The sequence below is a fragment of the Monodelphis domestica genome, chromosome 3 (genome assembly GCF_027887165.1).
Source record: "Monodelphis domestica isolate mMonDom1 chromosome 3, mMonDom1.pri, whole genome shotgun sequence".
NCBI classification, from domain to species: Eukaryota; Metazoa; Chordata; class Mammalia; order Didelphimorphia; family Didelphidae; genus Monodelphis; species Monodelphis domestica.
The window spans coordinates 92,488,149-92,505,932 of NC_077229.1; the positions used below are offsets into that span (position 1 = coordinate 92,488,149).

Consider the following 17,784-nt stretch of genomic DNA (forward strand, 5'->3'; position numbering starts at 1 on the left):
TTACCGGATTTCCATCATTTTTATTTTGTGTTTTGGTTTCATATGATTATTCTCTTACAAAAAATGAACAATATGGAAATATGTTTGCATGATAATACATGTATAATCCAGGTCAAATTGCTTACCATCTTCAAAATGGGGGAGAGAAGGAAGATAGGGAGACAATTTGGATCATATAACTTCAGAAAACTTATGTGGAAAATTGTTATTACATGTAATTGGTAAAATAAATTATTTTATATAAAATTATTAAAGTAAATTCTTTTTATTAAAAATATTAAAAGAATCCCCCTAGATTTCCATAACTGTATAATGGGAATAATAATAGCACCTACCTCCCAAGGTTTTTGTGAGGACCCAATGAGAGAATTTTGCTATATTGAGTTTAGCACATAGTAGGTGCTTAATACATGCTTGTTTCCTTTCTTTTCACTCTGGAACTCCCCTCAGCACCTGGGGCCTTCCATTATAAAACTTCCTTTTACCCCATAGTTCTCTTCTTCCATCAGTGAGTTCCTCTTAGGCTCTCCATTTTGGGGAGGAGTCCAGGTGGGCCATCCTATATTCTTCTCTTGACTCTGCTTGTGACACTCTGTACTTGGCCTTTCTGCCTTCAGTGACCCCATCCCTTACTTTTCAGTTTTTTTTCCTCTGATTAGAATTCAAACGCCTTCAGGGCCAGGTGTATCTATCTGCTAACACTTCTCTAGCACCAGAGAATGTGCCAGATACTGTGCTAAGTGCATAATGATCATCATTTCATTTGATCCTCACTATTGCCCTTGGGATATGTTGTTGTTGTCAGTTCAGTCATAATCCACTCTTTGCACCCCCATTTGAGGCTCTGTGGCAAAAATGCTGAAATGGTTTGCTATTTCTTTCTCCAGCTCATTTTATCCCCATTTTACAGAGGAGGAAACTTAGGCACAGAGATTAAGTGGCTCACCCAGGATCACACAGCAAGTGAATGTCTGAAGCCAAATATGAATTCAGATCTTCCTGGCTCCAGGCTCAATGCTCTGCCACCCCATCTTGTATTTGTGTTCCCAGCACTTAACATAGCACTTGGGCACACATTTAGCTCCTTACTAGATGTTTCTTGCCTTTCCTCCCCTGGCTTCTTTCTACACACAGCTAAAGTGCCATACAAGGGTGTTGGTGATCTCCAAAATTGTTAGTGCTACCATACTCCTTAAATTCCTTTGGCTTATATTTATGTATTTTGTATGTCCTTACCTGTGTATCTGTAGAATCCCCCTAGCAGAATGTACTCCCCCAAATAGTAGGTGCTGTTTTAGGTTTGCCTTTGTGTCCCTAGCCCTAACCCAGTCTCTAGCCCTTTATAGATACTGGTTAAATGTTTGGTGGCTTGAAAAAGTTGCTGGGAAAGTGAAGAAAGCAGAGCTCAAAGAACAAAGCCAATGAAAAAACCAACAGGTGAGGCAACAAACCCCTGTGCAAATACCTGGAAGGATCAGTGTGCAGTACATCTTTCTTTTGTGCCAACAATTGATCAACTCACCCTCCTTCCTGCCCCTCCCACCAAGTGCTCTTTGAGGGGACTCATTTGTGTTTGTTGGGAAGTGTCTTTTGTGCCAAAGTAAAATATAGCAATGCAGGAGTGATGACACATGCTTGTAATCCCTAGGTAACTGGGTGGATCTCTTGAGCTTGGGAATTCTGAGTTGCAATGGGCTAAGTGGATTGAATGTTCATCTAAAAGAAGTTTGGAATTAAGATGTTGGGGTGTGGGGTTGGTGGCACTTTAGGGGAGCTAAGGAGGATTAGGGTTATTAGGGTTAGACTAACCCCAGTCAGAAATGAAGCAGCTCAAAGTATCTGTGTAGATCAGGGTGGCATCTAGCCATGAAGAGCCTTTGCATTTCCAGCCTGGATAAGAAAGAAAGATGGAGGAAAGGAATAGGAAAGCAGGAAGGGAGGAAGGGAGAAAGAGAGCAAAAAAAGAGGGAGGGAGGGAAGAAGAAAAGAAAGGAAGAGGGAAGCAAAGAAGGAAGGACAGAGGAGGAGGGAGGGAAGAAAGGAGAAAGGGAGGATATGAAGGAAAGAAGGAGGAAGGGAGGGAGGAAGGAACAAGTACCAGGTTTGGAATAAGAGGATTTGAGTTGAAATTCTGGTTTGGGTAATTAATAGTTCTATGTCCTTAGGCAGGTCACATAATCTGTTTTGGATCTCATTTTATGTTACCATTTACCTGGGTCATTGTAAAAAGGAATCTCATTCAAGTATGGGTTGGACAAGGTGATCTTCAATGCCCCTGCTAGATCTAAATCATTTATCCTGAACCACCAAAGTCAAAGCATCTGTGGATCATTGGACAATTCTCAAGGTAGAAGGGGCCTCAGAGGTGAGCTGGTCCAAACCCAGTTTGAATGAGGATCTTCTCTGCAATGCCCCTGACCCAAAAGGTCATTCCTCCTTTGCTTGAAGATCTCCAGTGAGAGAACTTGCTACATCTGGGGAAGTCCCAAATTCAAATCTCACCTTTAATATTTCTTATGTGACTTTGGGCAAATCATAAGTATAGTGCCTAGCACATAGTAGGTGCTTAATAAACATTTATTGATAAGTTGGTTTGAAAAATGAGAGGATTTGGGGGCTAGGTGATCTATTTTTGATCCATTTTTGTACTAGATACACAATCCCACAATTCTGTGAAGTTCTGGTAGCTCTAATTACTAGGGAAGATAAATCATCTTTCCACGATTTTTACCCACTGCTTCTATATTCCAGGCTCAAGCAAAATGATTGAATGAAAAAAACATTAATTAAGCTCTCACTTTGTGACATGTCCAAACCCTCTTCCACATAAGATTTAAATACTTGAAGATAGTTATCTTCTCTCTTCTAAGTCTTATCATCTGGTCTTGATATCATGGTCTTTGACATGGAAGGGACCTTAAGAGGTCATTTAATGCATACACACTCCGTACCCCCATTTTACAGATGAGGACATCAAGGCCATGAAATGTCAAATAATTTGCCCAAGGTCACCTAGTTAGTGGCCCAGTAGGTATGCAAATCCAATCTTTTGACTCTTATCACCATGTCTCTCCATTACAGGGTCCTTTAGCAATTCATTATCCATCATTTATTCTTTCCCAAGTCATGCTACTGACTCTCCGGACTTTGCTACCACTCTTCAGCTGTTATCTGCTATACCAGGCCACATTCACCCATGGACCAGTTCCATTTGGTTGCCTGAATTTTAGGGACGGGCTCTGGCCAATCATACTTCATTCCCACCTGGCTGTGCTTAGACTCTTCAAACTTCACTACCAAGAGTATTTTTTGCTTACTTCCCCCCATCCTAGTTCTTTTTTTCAGCTCCTTTTTATCTATTGTCTTTCCCCATCAAAATGGAAGTTCTTTGTGGATAAAAACTACTTTGCTTTTATTTTTATTCTTAACCAATAGTGCCAGACACCTAGGAAAGGCTTAATGAATTCTTGCAACCTTGAAACAAGCCTAGAAGACAGAGCTGAATCTAAAGATGTAAAATGTAATTGAGATCAAGGTAAAGCCATAGATTAGTTGTTTGTTTGTTTGTTTTTAACCCCTTATCTTCTGTCTTAGAATAGAAACTGTGTGGTAAGAAGAGTGGTAAGAGCTAGGCAATGGGGGTTAAGTGACTCCCCTAGGGTAACATAGCTAGGACATGTCTAAGGTCAGATTTGAATATAGGATTCCCATTTCCTGGCCTGGCTCTCAATTCACTGAACCACTTAGTTTCCCCTGTACATTTAGGTTAAAAAAAAAATCCGTTTGCCAAGTTTTAAATGGAGATAGCATGGCCAGATAACTAGTCAATCCAAAAAAGGCCCCAGGGTGTGTGTGTGGGGCAAGGTAGGGAACTCAGTTCATAAAGACTTTCATACCTCCCAGCAAGAATGGATTTTTGAGCCTTCCACTCTTGGGGCAAGACCTTGTTACAATTTTTTTTTATTTAAAATTTTTTTCATGGTTACAGGATTCATGTTTTCTCTCTCCCCTCATCCTTCCCCCCTCCCAGAGTTGACAAGCAATTCCACTGGGACACACACACACACACACACACACACACACACACACAATCCCTGGAATCCATTTCCATATTATTCATTTTTATAAAAAGCAATCCTTTAAAACCAAAACTCTAAATCACATACCCATATAGACAAGTGATATATCACCTGTTTTCTTCTGTATTTCTACTCCCACACTTCTTTCTCTAGATGGGGATAGCATCTTTCTCATAAGTTCTTCAGAGTTGTCCTGGATCTGCTTTTAATAGCAAAGTCAATCACATTTGATGGTCTCACAATGTTATAGTCTCTGTGTATAATGTTCTTCTGGTTTTGCTTATTTCACTGCCTTGCTTCAAATTTTGTAGTGATTTTCCCACAACACTGGGAACTTCCTGTAGGGAAATAATTTTTACCAATGAAGACCAGCAGTTGTTTGGCTATTTACAGTTGCCTAGATAAGGGAGATATTGTTTAATAGCATCCATTCGTGATCCCATTCGGGATTTTGTTGCCAAAGATACTGGAGTGCTTTGTCATTTCCTTCTCCAGCTCATTTGATAAAGAGGAAATTGAGGTAAACAGGATTAAGTGACTTGCTCTGGGTCACAGAGTTGGTGTCAGAGTTGTAATTTGAATTCCACCAGACTCCAGGTCCAGCGCTTTATCCATTAAATGTCCAGGTGTGAACTCCGTGCCCAACTCTTATCGCAACCTCCTCCCCTCTCTCCATCCTTCCAGTACCCCGGGCTAATTGCTACCCAGAGTTCTTCCTTAACAGGAGTGCTCAGCCAAGGTCAATGTCCCGGGGTTTCCCTCCCCAAGGGAGTGAGTGGGAGGGGTCTGGAGGTAGTGGTGTGTTCCCGGTTCCTGGCCTTTGATTGGCTCCGCCACTTTGACCGCCATCCGCCCCGCCCTCCAGGCTCCGCCCAGGCTGAAACAAATGGATCTATTCGACCCGCGGCCGCACAGGATTTGGTCCAACCTCTTCAGGTAGGCAGGACTAAAGGCGGTGTCTCAGAGCTGAGCCCGCTACGGCAGCTGCCGCTACTCCGAGGAACTGATGCTAAATGGCCAGGCGGGCGGGCGGCTCCTTGCACCCCTAGCTCGGGGTAAGGTAGCTTGGGCGGCGTCAAGATTCCGGACCACTTCCACGTTTAGATTCCTAACCACTCACCTGCTTCACGCTGGGGTAGGGTGTGTACATCCCGGGGGCTGCAGGGAGACGCTCCTGGCTTCGGTTCTCTTAATTTCCTCCTCTGACTTCGGGATCTCCACATATCCTCTCCGCCTGCCTTCTAGATCTCTGCACATCCTTTCCCTTCCCCTTTGCCTTCTAGCTCCCCTCCCTGCCCTTTGGCTTTGCCCTCACCCAGTTACCCAATGCCTACCTTCTCTTTTCCCCTTTGGATCTCTCCCCACCATCCCTTCCCTTTCCTTCCTTTCCTCCCTTCCCCAAAGCTCGGATCTTTGGGCAGGGAGACCAGAGACTTTGGTTTGAATCCCTCAACTCTTGTCACTCTGTAACTTTGGGAAAGTCTCCCAGTCTCCTCTGCAAAAGAGGGTGGTTGGGTCAGATGCTTTTAAGGGACCTTCTAGCTTTGATGTTTCAAGGTTGCAACTCCAGATGGGGTACTGGTTCTATCTTTCTCACCCCACACGACTCCTTTCTGGGGGAAGGGGGGCTCTTTGTGGTTCCGAGTAGGCTGCAAAAGAGAGGGAATTGGGTTTGGGCTGCTTCCAGGGCTTCCTCCCCCAGCTTTATCACAGAGCACTACTTTCTCTGAAAATCCCATCCAGAGAAGCATGGGCCAGTCATGAAATCCCTGTGACCCCTCTGGTCAGATTTAGGAATAGAGTGTTAAGGACCTCTAGGACTTGAGGGCTAGACATGATCTTAGAGTAGCTTGTCCCTTCCTGATTAGCATGTTCCTTCTCTGAATAGGAAAACCGAGCAAGACAGGATTAGTACCCAGATCTCCTGATTCAGCAATCCCTGACCTATTCTTGACTTTCTCCCTCCTTATGGATTTCTAATTTGGGGGTAGGGTGGGGTAGAGGGATATCTAATACAATTTCTTCATTTTACAGAAGGTAAACTGAGGCCCAAAGAGGGATTATGATGTGCCCAGGGTCACAGGGATAGTATATAGCACCTTGAGTGAGAGTTGATGGTGGTGGCTTATGTATATGTGGAGGTGAGTACTTGGTTGGACTGGCTTGTCCAGAAAAAAAAAATAGAGTTAGGTTGCAGTAGAGGGTAGAATACAGTGGAATAATCAGAAGTGTGTAGGTCTGGATTACTTGCTCCATATGTCCTGGACAGGGACACTCAGTAGCCCTCTGACCATGGACTAGTCATTTCAGAGTCTGCTTCCTTGTCTGAAGTGGAGATAACATTTGCAGGACTGGCTGCCTCTCTCTCAACCTGCAAAATTGGGATAAATAACATTGGTGGTTCTTGCAGGCAAAGCTTTTGTAAACCTTAAAATGCCATCAAAATGATTCGTTTTTCTTAGCCACTCATTGGGTGAGTGGGGCCTGCCCTTGTAGGAAGCAAGCTGTTATTCTGGGGGTGGGGGGAGGAAGCTGATGAAAGGTCTCCAAGCTCTTGTAGGATGCAAGCTATTGCTATAACCTGGAGAGGGAAGCTGATGAAAGATTTTGGTTTAAAAACAAAACAAAAACAAACCTCTCACCCAGGGATCTAGAGCTAAGGAACTACAGCACCTGCTGCTTACTGACTCTCCCTAGAGGCCCAAAGAGAAGTAGCCTGAACCCTTCCCTTTGTTTCTGGTGTTTTGGGAAGGTAATCATAACTTAGCTCATGTTTCAATATTGTTCAGTAAACCAGTAATGATTTCCAAGGGCCCGAGGAGTGGGTGTCTTATTATTCCCATCACTTTGACAGGTGAGGAAACACATACTGGTCTGGTTGGGCAATCTGGGCATCTGGCAGCTAGGGGCTATTCAGAGTTGTTGGGGTCCATGGGAACTGCCAAGGGCCTCAGGTAGGTTTCTTCTCCAGGCTCCAGTCCCCCAGATGACAAGTTAGTAAGGGGCTGGACACTTCTTCACTGCCCTGGTTTTTAAAAATCTCCCCATTTGGAGGTTGGGCAAGGAGAATGAATGATTGAACCAGAGATGGAAGGGCTATTAGAAAAGAGAGGATGTTTTAGCAAAAGGGACCTTAGAACATGGGGTGTCAAAGCTGGAAGAGACCTCTGAACATAGAATGTCAGAGCTGGAAAGAACCTTCAAGATCACCAGGGCCAAAAGTAAGGCCAGTTCTAGGGGGATCCTTCTGGAGATTGCAGAGAGTAAGATAGGGAGGTTAAAAGGAACCCAGTGTCAGAGATACCTTCAGCCCTAGTCATTTGAAAGGGCTTCTACAACATTTGTGTAGATCAGTATTTCAATATTTTCTGGAAAATCCCCTTTTTTTATTTAAACCCTTACCTTCTATCTTATCTCCATGTTGGTTTCAAGGCAGAAGAGTGGTAAGAACTAGGCAGCGGTGGTGAAGTGACTTGGCCAGGGTCACACAGTTAGGGAGTAGCTGAGCTCAAATTTGAACCTAGGGCCTCCCATCTCTAGGTCTGGCTTGCAATCCACTGAGCCACTTAGCTCAGTGCAAACCCTTTTGAGGTCCTAGGCTAAGAGGAAAGTATCTTTTGACCTCCCTGTGGGAAAGAACCTTTCTTTAAAAATACATTTTTAATATCTTTTGTTTTTACAAATTGACTAACTTCCTCTTGTAGCTCTTCCTCATTCCAGAGTACCATTCTATATAACAAAGTATTTTTGTAGTTTAATATAGTTTTTTTTTTTTAGTTCTGTCTAACTCCATTTGAGATTTTCTTGGCAGGATACTAGAGTACTTTGCCATTTCCTTCTCCAGCTCACTTAACAGATGAGGAAATTGAGGCAAATAAGGTTAAGTGACTTGCCCAGGCTTACTCAGTTAGTAATAGATGAAGTCAGATTTGAACTCAGATCTTCTTGACCTCAGTCCCATTGTTCTAGCCATCTCACTACCCTTCTAGAAAAATGTTTAAAAGCGAGAAAACACTCAGCAAAACTAAACATCAAACAATTTTAAAAATCTGACAACATATGCAATATTATACACCAGTGGATCTGCTGGAGGAGCAGCAAAGGAGAAGGAAGACAACAATTTATCATCAACTGGCAATTGGAATTGATTAAACACCTACTATGTGCAAGGTAGGCACTGGGAAAATACAAAGAAAAGCAAAGGAGGGTCCCTGTTCTCTAGGTACTCATGGTCTTCAGGGAATCTTCTCATATTTCTTCCTTGGACCAAAGCTGCTTCTTAGTAATTTTATAATATTCAATTTTGGCAGTTTGGTGGTTCTTTCTATTTACATTGCTATAGTTGCCATATGTCTTCTTTTCTTGGCCTTTCCCCTCTTTGCATCAGTTCATGTAAGATTTCATGGGTCTTGGGATTTATTATCTTCATTTCTTACAACAGATTAGTTTTCCATGACATTCACGAGCCAGAATTTCTTTAGCTATCAATCGATGGGCATTGACTTTATTTTCAGCTCTGTTACCACAAAAAGTGTATTTTTATGGGCCTGAGAAAGAATTCATGGGTTTAAGAGCTATTGATGTGTTAGAAACAGAAGTGTATTTGGAATTGATTGCCTCTGGAAGTTGTGAGTGACCCCTTAGCAGGCATCTTGTTGTTGACAACTTGTTGGTTATGCTATGGAAGGAAATCTTTTTTGGACCTGGAGTGGCCTGAGATCCCTTCCAAATCACAATTTCTTGGATCTTCAGACTTGCCTGCCAAGAGCTAGAGTGACAGGGTTGGAGCTAAAACTGTCTCTCTGACCTAGGAGCCTAGGTGTTCTTCTTACCAAATAGCATCTTGGATCTCTTGAACAGAATTATCTATGCTCTGGTCAGAGCTGTGCCTGAAAAGTCCTAGCCTAGACTAGCTATCAGAGGAGATTCTATTTGCCTTTGAAAGGAGGGAGAGAGGAGGAAGGGAGGCAATGGGACAATTCCATCTGTGTTCACTCACAATGGGTGGGGAAGCAATTTAGCACTGAGCATTTGAATGAATGCTCTTTGGGGATCTAGTAGTCCTAGAGGTACTGCCCTTGCAATTTCAGTTTCTATCTCTGAGAGGCACAGGGAGTTAGAAGATTGGTGAGAAAAGACCTCAAGAGGAAGGAAGGGATAGTTTTTCTTTCAGAAAGGTTCTGAGACCTTGTTTTCTCTGCTGACCTTGTTAAATGACACTTCCTTTTTCTAAGGAATTCTGCTCAATTTTCCTACCTATTCCCCCAAATGGGAATGATTGTATATTACCTACCTCCTAGGGTTGCTGTAAGGCATTCAAGGCTTTGGAAAAATGGGAGTGAAAGAATTTAGAATGGATAGGGAGCTTTAGGTGGGTAGCTCCCAAGAGATGTAATCTTGTTCAGTTGTGTCTAGTTCTTCATTAACTCATTTGGGATTTTCTTGCTAAAGATACTAGAACAGTTTGCCATTTTGTTCTCCAACTCATCTGACAGATGAGGAAACTGAGACTAACAGGAATAAGTGACTTGCCCAAGGTCATATGGCTAATAAGTTTTCTGAGGCCATATTTGAATTCAGTAAGATGACTCTTCCTGACTTCAGGCCCAGTAGTCTGTCCATTGTGTCATGTAGCGTCCTCCTGAGATGTAATAGATTTCATCTAAACTCTGGTAAATAGTATGGAATAGTGAGAAAAGTACCAAGGTGAATATATAGAGTCCTAGGTTCTAATTCTGGCTCTGCTATGTGCTGCTTGCTGTTAGGACCTGGGTTTGAATCTTGACTTTGCCATTTAGCTACCTGTGGGACCTTGGGCCAAATCTCTGTGTGACCTCTGAGCTCATCTGTAAAATGATTTCTGTAGGTCCTTCCAATTCTGGTTCTATGATAATGCATCCTGAGCTGTCTAGTTGGATTTGCCAGTGTATTCTTTCATTCATTTGGTATGTATTAAAGAGTTCTGAGGGCTAGGCCCTCTGCCATTCCTGCCTTCGAGGAACTTCCATTTTATTACAGTGGTTTGCATGAAACCAGGAAGAAAAAATAAATACAGATTTCTGGGAGGAGGGGGGAAATTGGCAAGGGGAGGGTGGGAACAAGGCTAGGTCTCTGCTATAGAGCATCAAAGGAATAGAAGGATTTTAAAAGGTAGTGATAATGAGGAGAAGGTGCAGTAGGTGTACAGGATAGCCTGCAAAGGCATAGAGACAGAGATGGAATGTTTTGAACTTGAACATTTTGCAGGCTGTTTAGTTCGACTGCATGAAAGAATAACGTGAAAAGAGTAGCTTGGAAAGGTGACTTGGAGCCAAGTGGTGAAGGGTTTTACAGGCCAAATAGATAGGTTTGTAATTTATTCAAGAAGTGAGAGGCAGCCAGAGGAGCTTCTTGACCCTTCCCCACCCCATAGAAGGTGTTTTGGGAGTGTGGGTGAACTGGTATGAGTCCCCATATGATGTTTTATGGCGATTCATCTTCAAGAAGAGAAATCTCAGAGGGTTCTCAAAGGCTGTCTTCCAGCTGAATAAATTTAAATGGTTAAAACAATAAAAACAGTATCATATTAATGCCAGCTGACATATAAATGTCAGCACATTAAAACCAAGAACTTTATAGAACTTTTTTTGATTTGAGATTTTAAAAAGTTAGATTGGAACAAAATTATTCTAATCTGCCCATTCCATGAGGTAAGCCTTCACATGTTTGGGGTTGACTTTCCTCTAACCTACCAATGGCTTTGAGGTCTGATGAATCCTGGCAAGGCCCCTTGGTTTGGGTTAGCCCATCTGCTAAGGTTTTACCAGGGTGTAGCAGTCAGTGAGCACGCTACAGCTTCCTGGAGCCACAGGTGAGTGTTGGGTGAGAGATGGATGCCAAAGGTGGGATGAGCAGCCCTGAAAAGCCCCCACCCCATCCTTATTTTATAGATGAGGAAAGAGGGATTCAGAAGGGTAAGTTAACTTAACCTTCCTATACCTTCTCCCTTTGATGTTGGTATTAGACTATAGACAACCTACCATGTGATCTTCAGTTTCTCTTTGGCACTTAATTAATTAATAATAACTAATCCTCTGTGACTGTCCAGAACCAGCCCAGAATTCAGAGTTCTGGATGAATTGGACCTAAATGAACAGCTGGGGAGTTGGATACTCGGGAGAGGACTGGCCCTAAGATGTCCACACTCACATTCCCTGGGTCAGATGGAAAGGGTTACTTGCCTCAGGCCAGGAAGCCTGTTGCTTATCCTACTTTGGGACTCTGTTAGGTCTCTGGAAGAGGGAACTTGTGACTTGTACAACATGTGTGAATACAAATTTTTCTGTGGTTGGTTACTGTTCAGTCATTGGAGGCATGGGTTATCATGTTTCCTGGGAACATAAGCAGCCTCCTGGCCTTGTGGCTTGGCTGAGTGGTTGGCCTTATCCCACTCTCCATAAGCACAAAATTGCAGAGATAGGGAAGAGGACTTCAGAGAGGATTTGGTCCCACTGATTACACTCTTTAGCATCACTGATAAGGCTTCTTAATGACTTACATTTATTGGAACTCTATCTTCCAGGGCAGCCTGTAACTGTTGAGATGGATTTCCTTATCTGAGACCAAAATCCATCTCTTCTTGGGCTTCTAGTTTTGTCTCTTTGGGCCAAGAAGTACAAGTCTAACCTCCCTTCCTAAGCTACTTTGCTTTGCATGTGAGTGACCACGTTGCTGTTTACCAAAGGCTTTCTTTGGGAGGGTACAAGGAAGAAGTTAGGAAGAAGTCTGCAAACACATATCATTTAACTGGGAGCTGCCAGTTGGTCATTTGAGTTTCTGCCAATATGACATGCTTGGCAAAGAACTTGTAGTTAAATCACCCCACTGATCCTTCCCACCCTTGGCCATCCCTTGAACTGTGCATACTTCCTATTCTCTCAATAGGAGTCTTGTATTTCATAGGGGACATAAAGTTCAATTTGACTTTACAGGGTTGTGGTTTACACGATAGTTGATTCAGAGCCAGAAGGAATCTTGAAAAAAATAATCAAATCCAATCTGCTCTTGTTATAGATGAGCAAAAAAAATAATTAACACTCTCAATTATAGTACTCCTTTTTTTTCTTTTCAAAAACCCTTACTTTCCGTCCTAGTGACACCTCTAAGACAAAAAGGGCAAAGGCTAAGCAAACAGGACTAAATGATTTGTCTGGGGTCACACAGCCAGGAAATATCTGAGGCAATATTTGAACTTCAGGTCCTCCTGATTCTAGGCCTGATCCTCTATCTAATGTGATGCCTAGCTGTTCTGATAGTGTCTCCTTCTTGAAACTCTTCTCTTAAGGTCTTGGTGATACTATTCTCTCCTGGTTCTTCTCCAACCCATTTGACAACTTCTTAGTTTCCTTTGTTGAATCTTCATCCAAGTCATGCCTGATAATGGTGTATTCCTCCCCTAGTCCCCAACCAGGTTCCTATTCTGTGGCCTTTTCTCCTTCTGCCATAGCTTGATTTATCATCTCTATATTAATGATTAGCAATCTAGCCCTAATCTTTCTCCTGACCTCCAATCTTCTATCTCCAAATGATACTCATTGAGTGCCCCACAATGAGCTCATTCCTTTTTTCCCCCTAGGCCTTCCTTTCCTATAAATGCACTATGACTGTTGAGAATATTGTCTTCCTTCTAGTCACTAAGGTTTGCAATCTAGGGGTCAGTCACAACTTCTTGGTCTCAGCCTCCATATCTATTTTTTTTTTGTCAAATTTTGACTATTTACCCTTTTTTCCTTAAACCCTCACCTTCTATCTTAGAATCAATACTGTGTGTCAGTTCCAAGGCAGAAGAGAAGTGAGGGCTAGATAATTCAAGTTAAATGACTTGCCCAAGATCACACAGCTAGGAAGTGTCTGAGGTCAGATTTGAACCTAGGGCCTCCCATCTACAGACCTAACTCTATCCACTAATCTACCTAGCTGCCCCTCTATTCACTTTCATAGGGGTGGAGCCAAGATGGTGGCTTAGTAGCAGCAAAAGCTGAACCTACTCTGGCAGTCCTTCCAAACCAATCTTTAAAATGCACCTCAAAACTATAGGAGTAAAAAACCAACAGTAAGATGGAGTTAGCAGGCTCTCTTACTGAACACAACTTGAGAGATAGGCAAAGAAAATTGATTTTCATGAGGTAAGACAGTACTGGAATCAAAACTACACACAAAGGAGTTCTGACCAATCCTCACTACTCCCAACCTACTGCATCAAGTTCCAAGCCTGGACACAGGCCAACTTGGGATCCTGGGACCTTGCCTACATCAATAATAGAGCACCTCACACCAACCCTTTGAAGTTATAGTCCCTGACACCAGCCCTCAGTGAGGCCTGCAAGTCCATAGTGCTTGACCCTTTCAGGCCTGCACTGTGGCAAAGCCCTTAGACCCAGAGGAAAATAGCTCAGAATGCTGAGTTCTGCAAGTCATCAGTAGAGGAGACAGAATCAGTAGCTTTCAGAATTTCTAGTGCTCAGACAAAAGAAGGCTGGGAAAGTGAGCAAACAATAAAAGAAACACCTAATTAGAAAATTTCTATTGCGACAAAGAGCAAGGCACAGAATCAATAGGAGATGGTGAGATCTAAGCAACCACATGCAAAACTTAAAAGAAAAATGAAAATTGGTCTCAGATGCTGGAATAACTAAAAAAGGAATTAAAAATCAAATAAGACAGGTTGAAGAAAATGGAAAAAAGAAATTAAAGTAATGCAAAAAGAAAATAATAGCTTAAAAACAAAATTGTTCAACTGGAAAACAAGTCACAAAAATCCAATGAAGAATAGGGTTTTTAAAAAACAGAATTGATTTACTGGAAAAAGAGGCAAAAAGATCCAATGAAGAAAAGAGTTTTGAAAAGAAGAATGGACCAAATGGAAAAGGAGAATCAAAAGGTCATGGAAGAAATTCATTCTTTAAAAATTAGAATTGGGCAAATAGAAGCTAATGACTTCATAAGACATAGAGACAAAATCAAAAGAATGAAAACTATAGAAGAAAATATGAAATGTCTCATTGAAAAAAAAAATTGACCTGGAAAATGGATCTAGGAGAGACAATTTAAGAATGATTGCACTATCTGAAAAATCATGATAAAAAAGCCTACATATCATATTACAAGAAATTATCAAAGGAAACTGCCTTGATATTCTTAAAAAGAGGGTAAAATAGAAATGAAAAGAACCCACAGATCACCTCCTGCAATAAATTCCTAGATGACAACTCCCAGGAATGTTATAGCCAAGATCAAGAGCTCTCAGGTCAAGGAAAAATACTGCAAGTAGCCAGAAAGCAACAATTCAAATATCATGGAGCTCCAGGCAAAATTATACAGGATCTGGCAGCTTCCACATTGAAAGATGAGAAAGCCTGGAATATGATATTCTGAAAGGCAAGGGAACTAGATTTATAACTAAGAATAACCTACCCATCAACACTGATTTGTTTCTTTCAGGGGAAAGTATGGTCATTTAATAAAATAGAAGATTTCTGGTGGCAGCTGGGTTGCTCAGAGAGTCAGGCCTAGAGATGGGAGGTTCCTAGGTTCAAATCTGGCCTCAGACACTTCCTAGCTGTATGTCCCTGGGCAAGTCACTTAACCCCCATTGCCTAGCCCTTACCACTCTTCTGCCTTGAAGCCTATACACAGTATTGACTCCAAGACAGAAGGTAAGGGTTTTTTAAAAAAAAAACAAAAAAACTTTTTTAAAATAGATTTCTAAGCATTCCCAAAGAAAAGACCATACTTAATCAGAAAATTTGATGTCCAAATACAAAATTCAAGAAAAGCATAAGAAGGCAAATATGAAAGAGAAAATATTTAAGGACTTCAATAAGGCCAAATTGTTTCTATTCCCATATGGAAAAATGATATCTTTAATTCTTAAAAATTGGTGTCATTATCATAGAAGATAGAAGTATACATAGAAAGAGGGTATTGGACTAAGGTTTTTAGGACAATATGCAAAAAAAGTCCAGGGGCAAAAAAGAGTATTGCACTAAGAGAAATGGGAAGAGAGGAGTAAAATGAAATAAATGATATCACATAAAGAGGCATGGGGAAAAACCATATTAAAGTGAAGGGATGGATGAGGTAATACTTAAACCTTATTCTCATTGGAATTGGCTCAGAAAGGGAAGAACAGCAAGATTTATTGGGGTATAGAATCCTATCTTACTTTATAGAGAAGTAGGAGGAGAATAAGAAGGGTGGTGATGGGAAGGGGAGTAATATAAGGGAGGGAGAATGGGAGAGTGATTAAAAGCAAAGCATTGGAGTGATGGGACATAGTGAAAGGAGAAAGGGCAGGATTAAAAGAGGAAAACAAGATGGAGGGGAATATACAGATGGAAATTATAACTGTGAATGTAAATGGGATGAACTCACCCCCAAAACAAGCAGATAGCAGAGTGGGTTAAAAATCATAATCCTACTGTATGTTGTTTACAAGAAACACATTTTAGGCAGGTAGACACACACAGAGTAAAGATAAGAGGTCAGAGCAGACTCTATTTGGCTTTAACTGAGATAAAAAAAAAAGTAGGAGTATTTTACTTTCATAGCATCACATTTGATTCTTCTCCTTTGATTGCCACCACTCTGATCGTTCTCATCACCTCACTCCTTGACTATTGTAGTTTGTTAGTTAGACTTCTTGACTCAAATCTCTCCCATTCCAATGCCGTCAGATTGATCTCCCTAAGAACTCTGGTCTGCCCATTTCACCTATATTTTAAAATCAATCTAGTGGCTCCCTATTATATTCTGGATCAAATATAAAATCCTCTGTTTGACTTCTAAAGCCCTTCATAAGCAGACACCTCCCTCCCTTTCCATTCTTCTCACACCATATTCCCCTCCACATAGTCTTTGATCAAGGGACATTGGTCTCCTGGCTGTTCCAGGAACAAGACACTCCCATCTCTCAGCTTTATGCATTTTCACTGGTTATGCTCATTCCCAGAATTTTTGCCATCTTCTGGTTTCCCTGATTTTCTTTAAGTATCTGCTAAAACCTCACCTAGAAGAATCCTTTCTCTAGATTCTCTTAATTCCTGTGCATTCCCTCACTTGATTATCCAGTTTATGTTATTTGTACAGAGTTGTTTGCATGTTGTCTCCTCTATTAGAATGAGAACTCTTAGACAGCAGGGACTGTCTTTGGCCTTTTCTTTGTATCTTCAGTGCTTAGCTTAGTACCTGGCACCTAATAGACACTTAGTGGTAGACTGAATGATTGATGGGGTCTGCATGTGGTATCAGATTCCCATTAAAAATGTACAAAGAATTTTCAGTGTGGGAGGGTATCAGCAACTAGGAGGATGCAGAAAATCCTTTTTTAAAAGTGATGGTCCCTTTCCTAAGCCCTGAAGAAAACTAGGATTCCCAAGAGACAGAAGTTAAGAAGAAGGTTGTGTCAGGCATGAGGAACTTTAAAAAAAATTTTGGTGTGTTTTTTGTTTGTTTATTTATTTATTTAATTTAGAATATTTTTCCATAGTTACATGATTCATCCTCTCTTCCCACCCCCCTCCAATAGCCAACAAGCAATTCTTGTGTTTTTTTAACCAAGTAATAACTTTATCAATAATCAATAAGTTTATCAAATCAATATCAAATACAGCAAAACTTGTCCTCAGAACCTTATAAAGCAGTCATCTCAGATACTGAAGAAACAAATACTGTCTACACAGAGACCAAGGGGCTGTTCGGTGGTACAGTAGATAGAATTCTGGGCCTGGACTTAGGAATCCTGCAACTTAATTTGTGGTCAGGACTGTTGTACTGAGTTCAAATCTGGACTTAGACACTTAAAAACTAGGTATCCTTGGGTAAGTCACTTAACTTAGTTTGCCTCAGTTTCATCATCTTTAAAATGATCTGGAGAAGGAAATGGAAAAGCACTCTAGTATCTTTGCTAAGTAACCCCCAAACCTTTTGATAGTTTGTTTCCCTCCTCTTTATGGTCCTTCCTTTCTCTCTCTCTAGGGCCAAGTCCTCTCTCTCTTCCCGGTTTGGTCCCCTCTTTTCATGTTTAGGAGGATTCATCGAATATTGCTTTTTTCTTTCTAAATTTCTCCCCATTCCCCTGCCTAGCTCCATTACATACTTATTAGCTTATGTGACCCTGGGCAAATCACTTAACCTTGTTTGCTTCAATTTCCTCATCTGTAAAATGATCTAGAAACAGAAATATCAATCCACTCCATAGTGTTTATGCCAAGAAAACCCCAAATAGTCACAAAGAGTCAGACACATTTTAAAAAGTTGAGGAACAGTTGAAGCACATCAAAGGTCAGGATAATGTCTGTGGTATGTGTCTCATGGGAATGTTGTAAGATTCTAGAGAGATAATATTTGTAAAGTGCTCTGTAAACTTTATTATTTTCTTCTTTGCTCAGAAATTCCTTCCCTTTACCCTTTATTTATTTATTTAAAAAACCCTTACCTTCAGTCTTGGAGTCAATACTGTGTGTTGGTTCCAAGGCAGAAGAGCGGTAAGGGCTAGGCAATGGGGGTCAAGTGACTTGCCCAGGGTCACACAGCTGGGAAGTGTCTGAGGCCAGATTTAAACCTAGGACCTCCCGTCTCTAGGCCTGGCTCTCAATCCACTGAGCTCCCCTCCCCCCCTTTCCCCTTTAAACCCACAGATTTCCCAGTCTTAGATAAGCATTTATGA

General features: G+C 41.5%; 1 protein-coding gene across 1 annotated transcript in view; it reads left to right on the forward strand.

Annotated features, from left to right (window-relative positions):
- Positions 1 to 4,964: 4,964 nt before the first annotated feature.
- The window catches only part of ACSBG2 (acyl-CoA synthetase bubblegum family member 2), an 86,308-nt gene continuing 73,488 nt past the window's right edge, over positions 4,965 to 17,784 (forward strand). The window contains exon 1 of the mRNA XM_056822542.1: positions 4,965 to 5,015. The gene's annotated coding sequence lies outside the window, so the exon portion shown is untranslated. The remainder of the gene's footprint in view (positions 5,016 to 17,784) is intronic.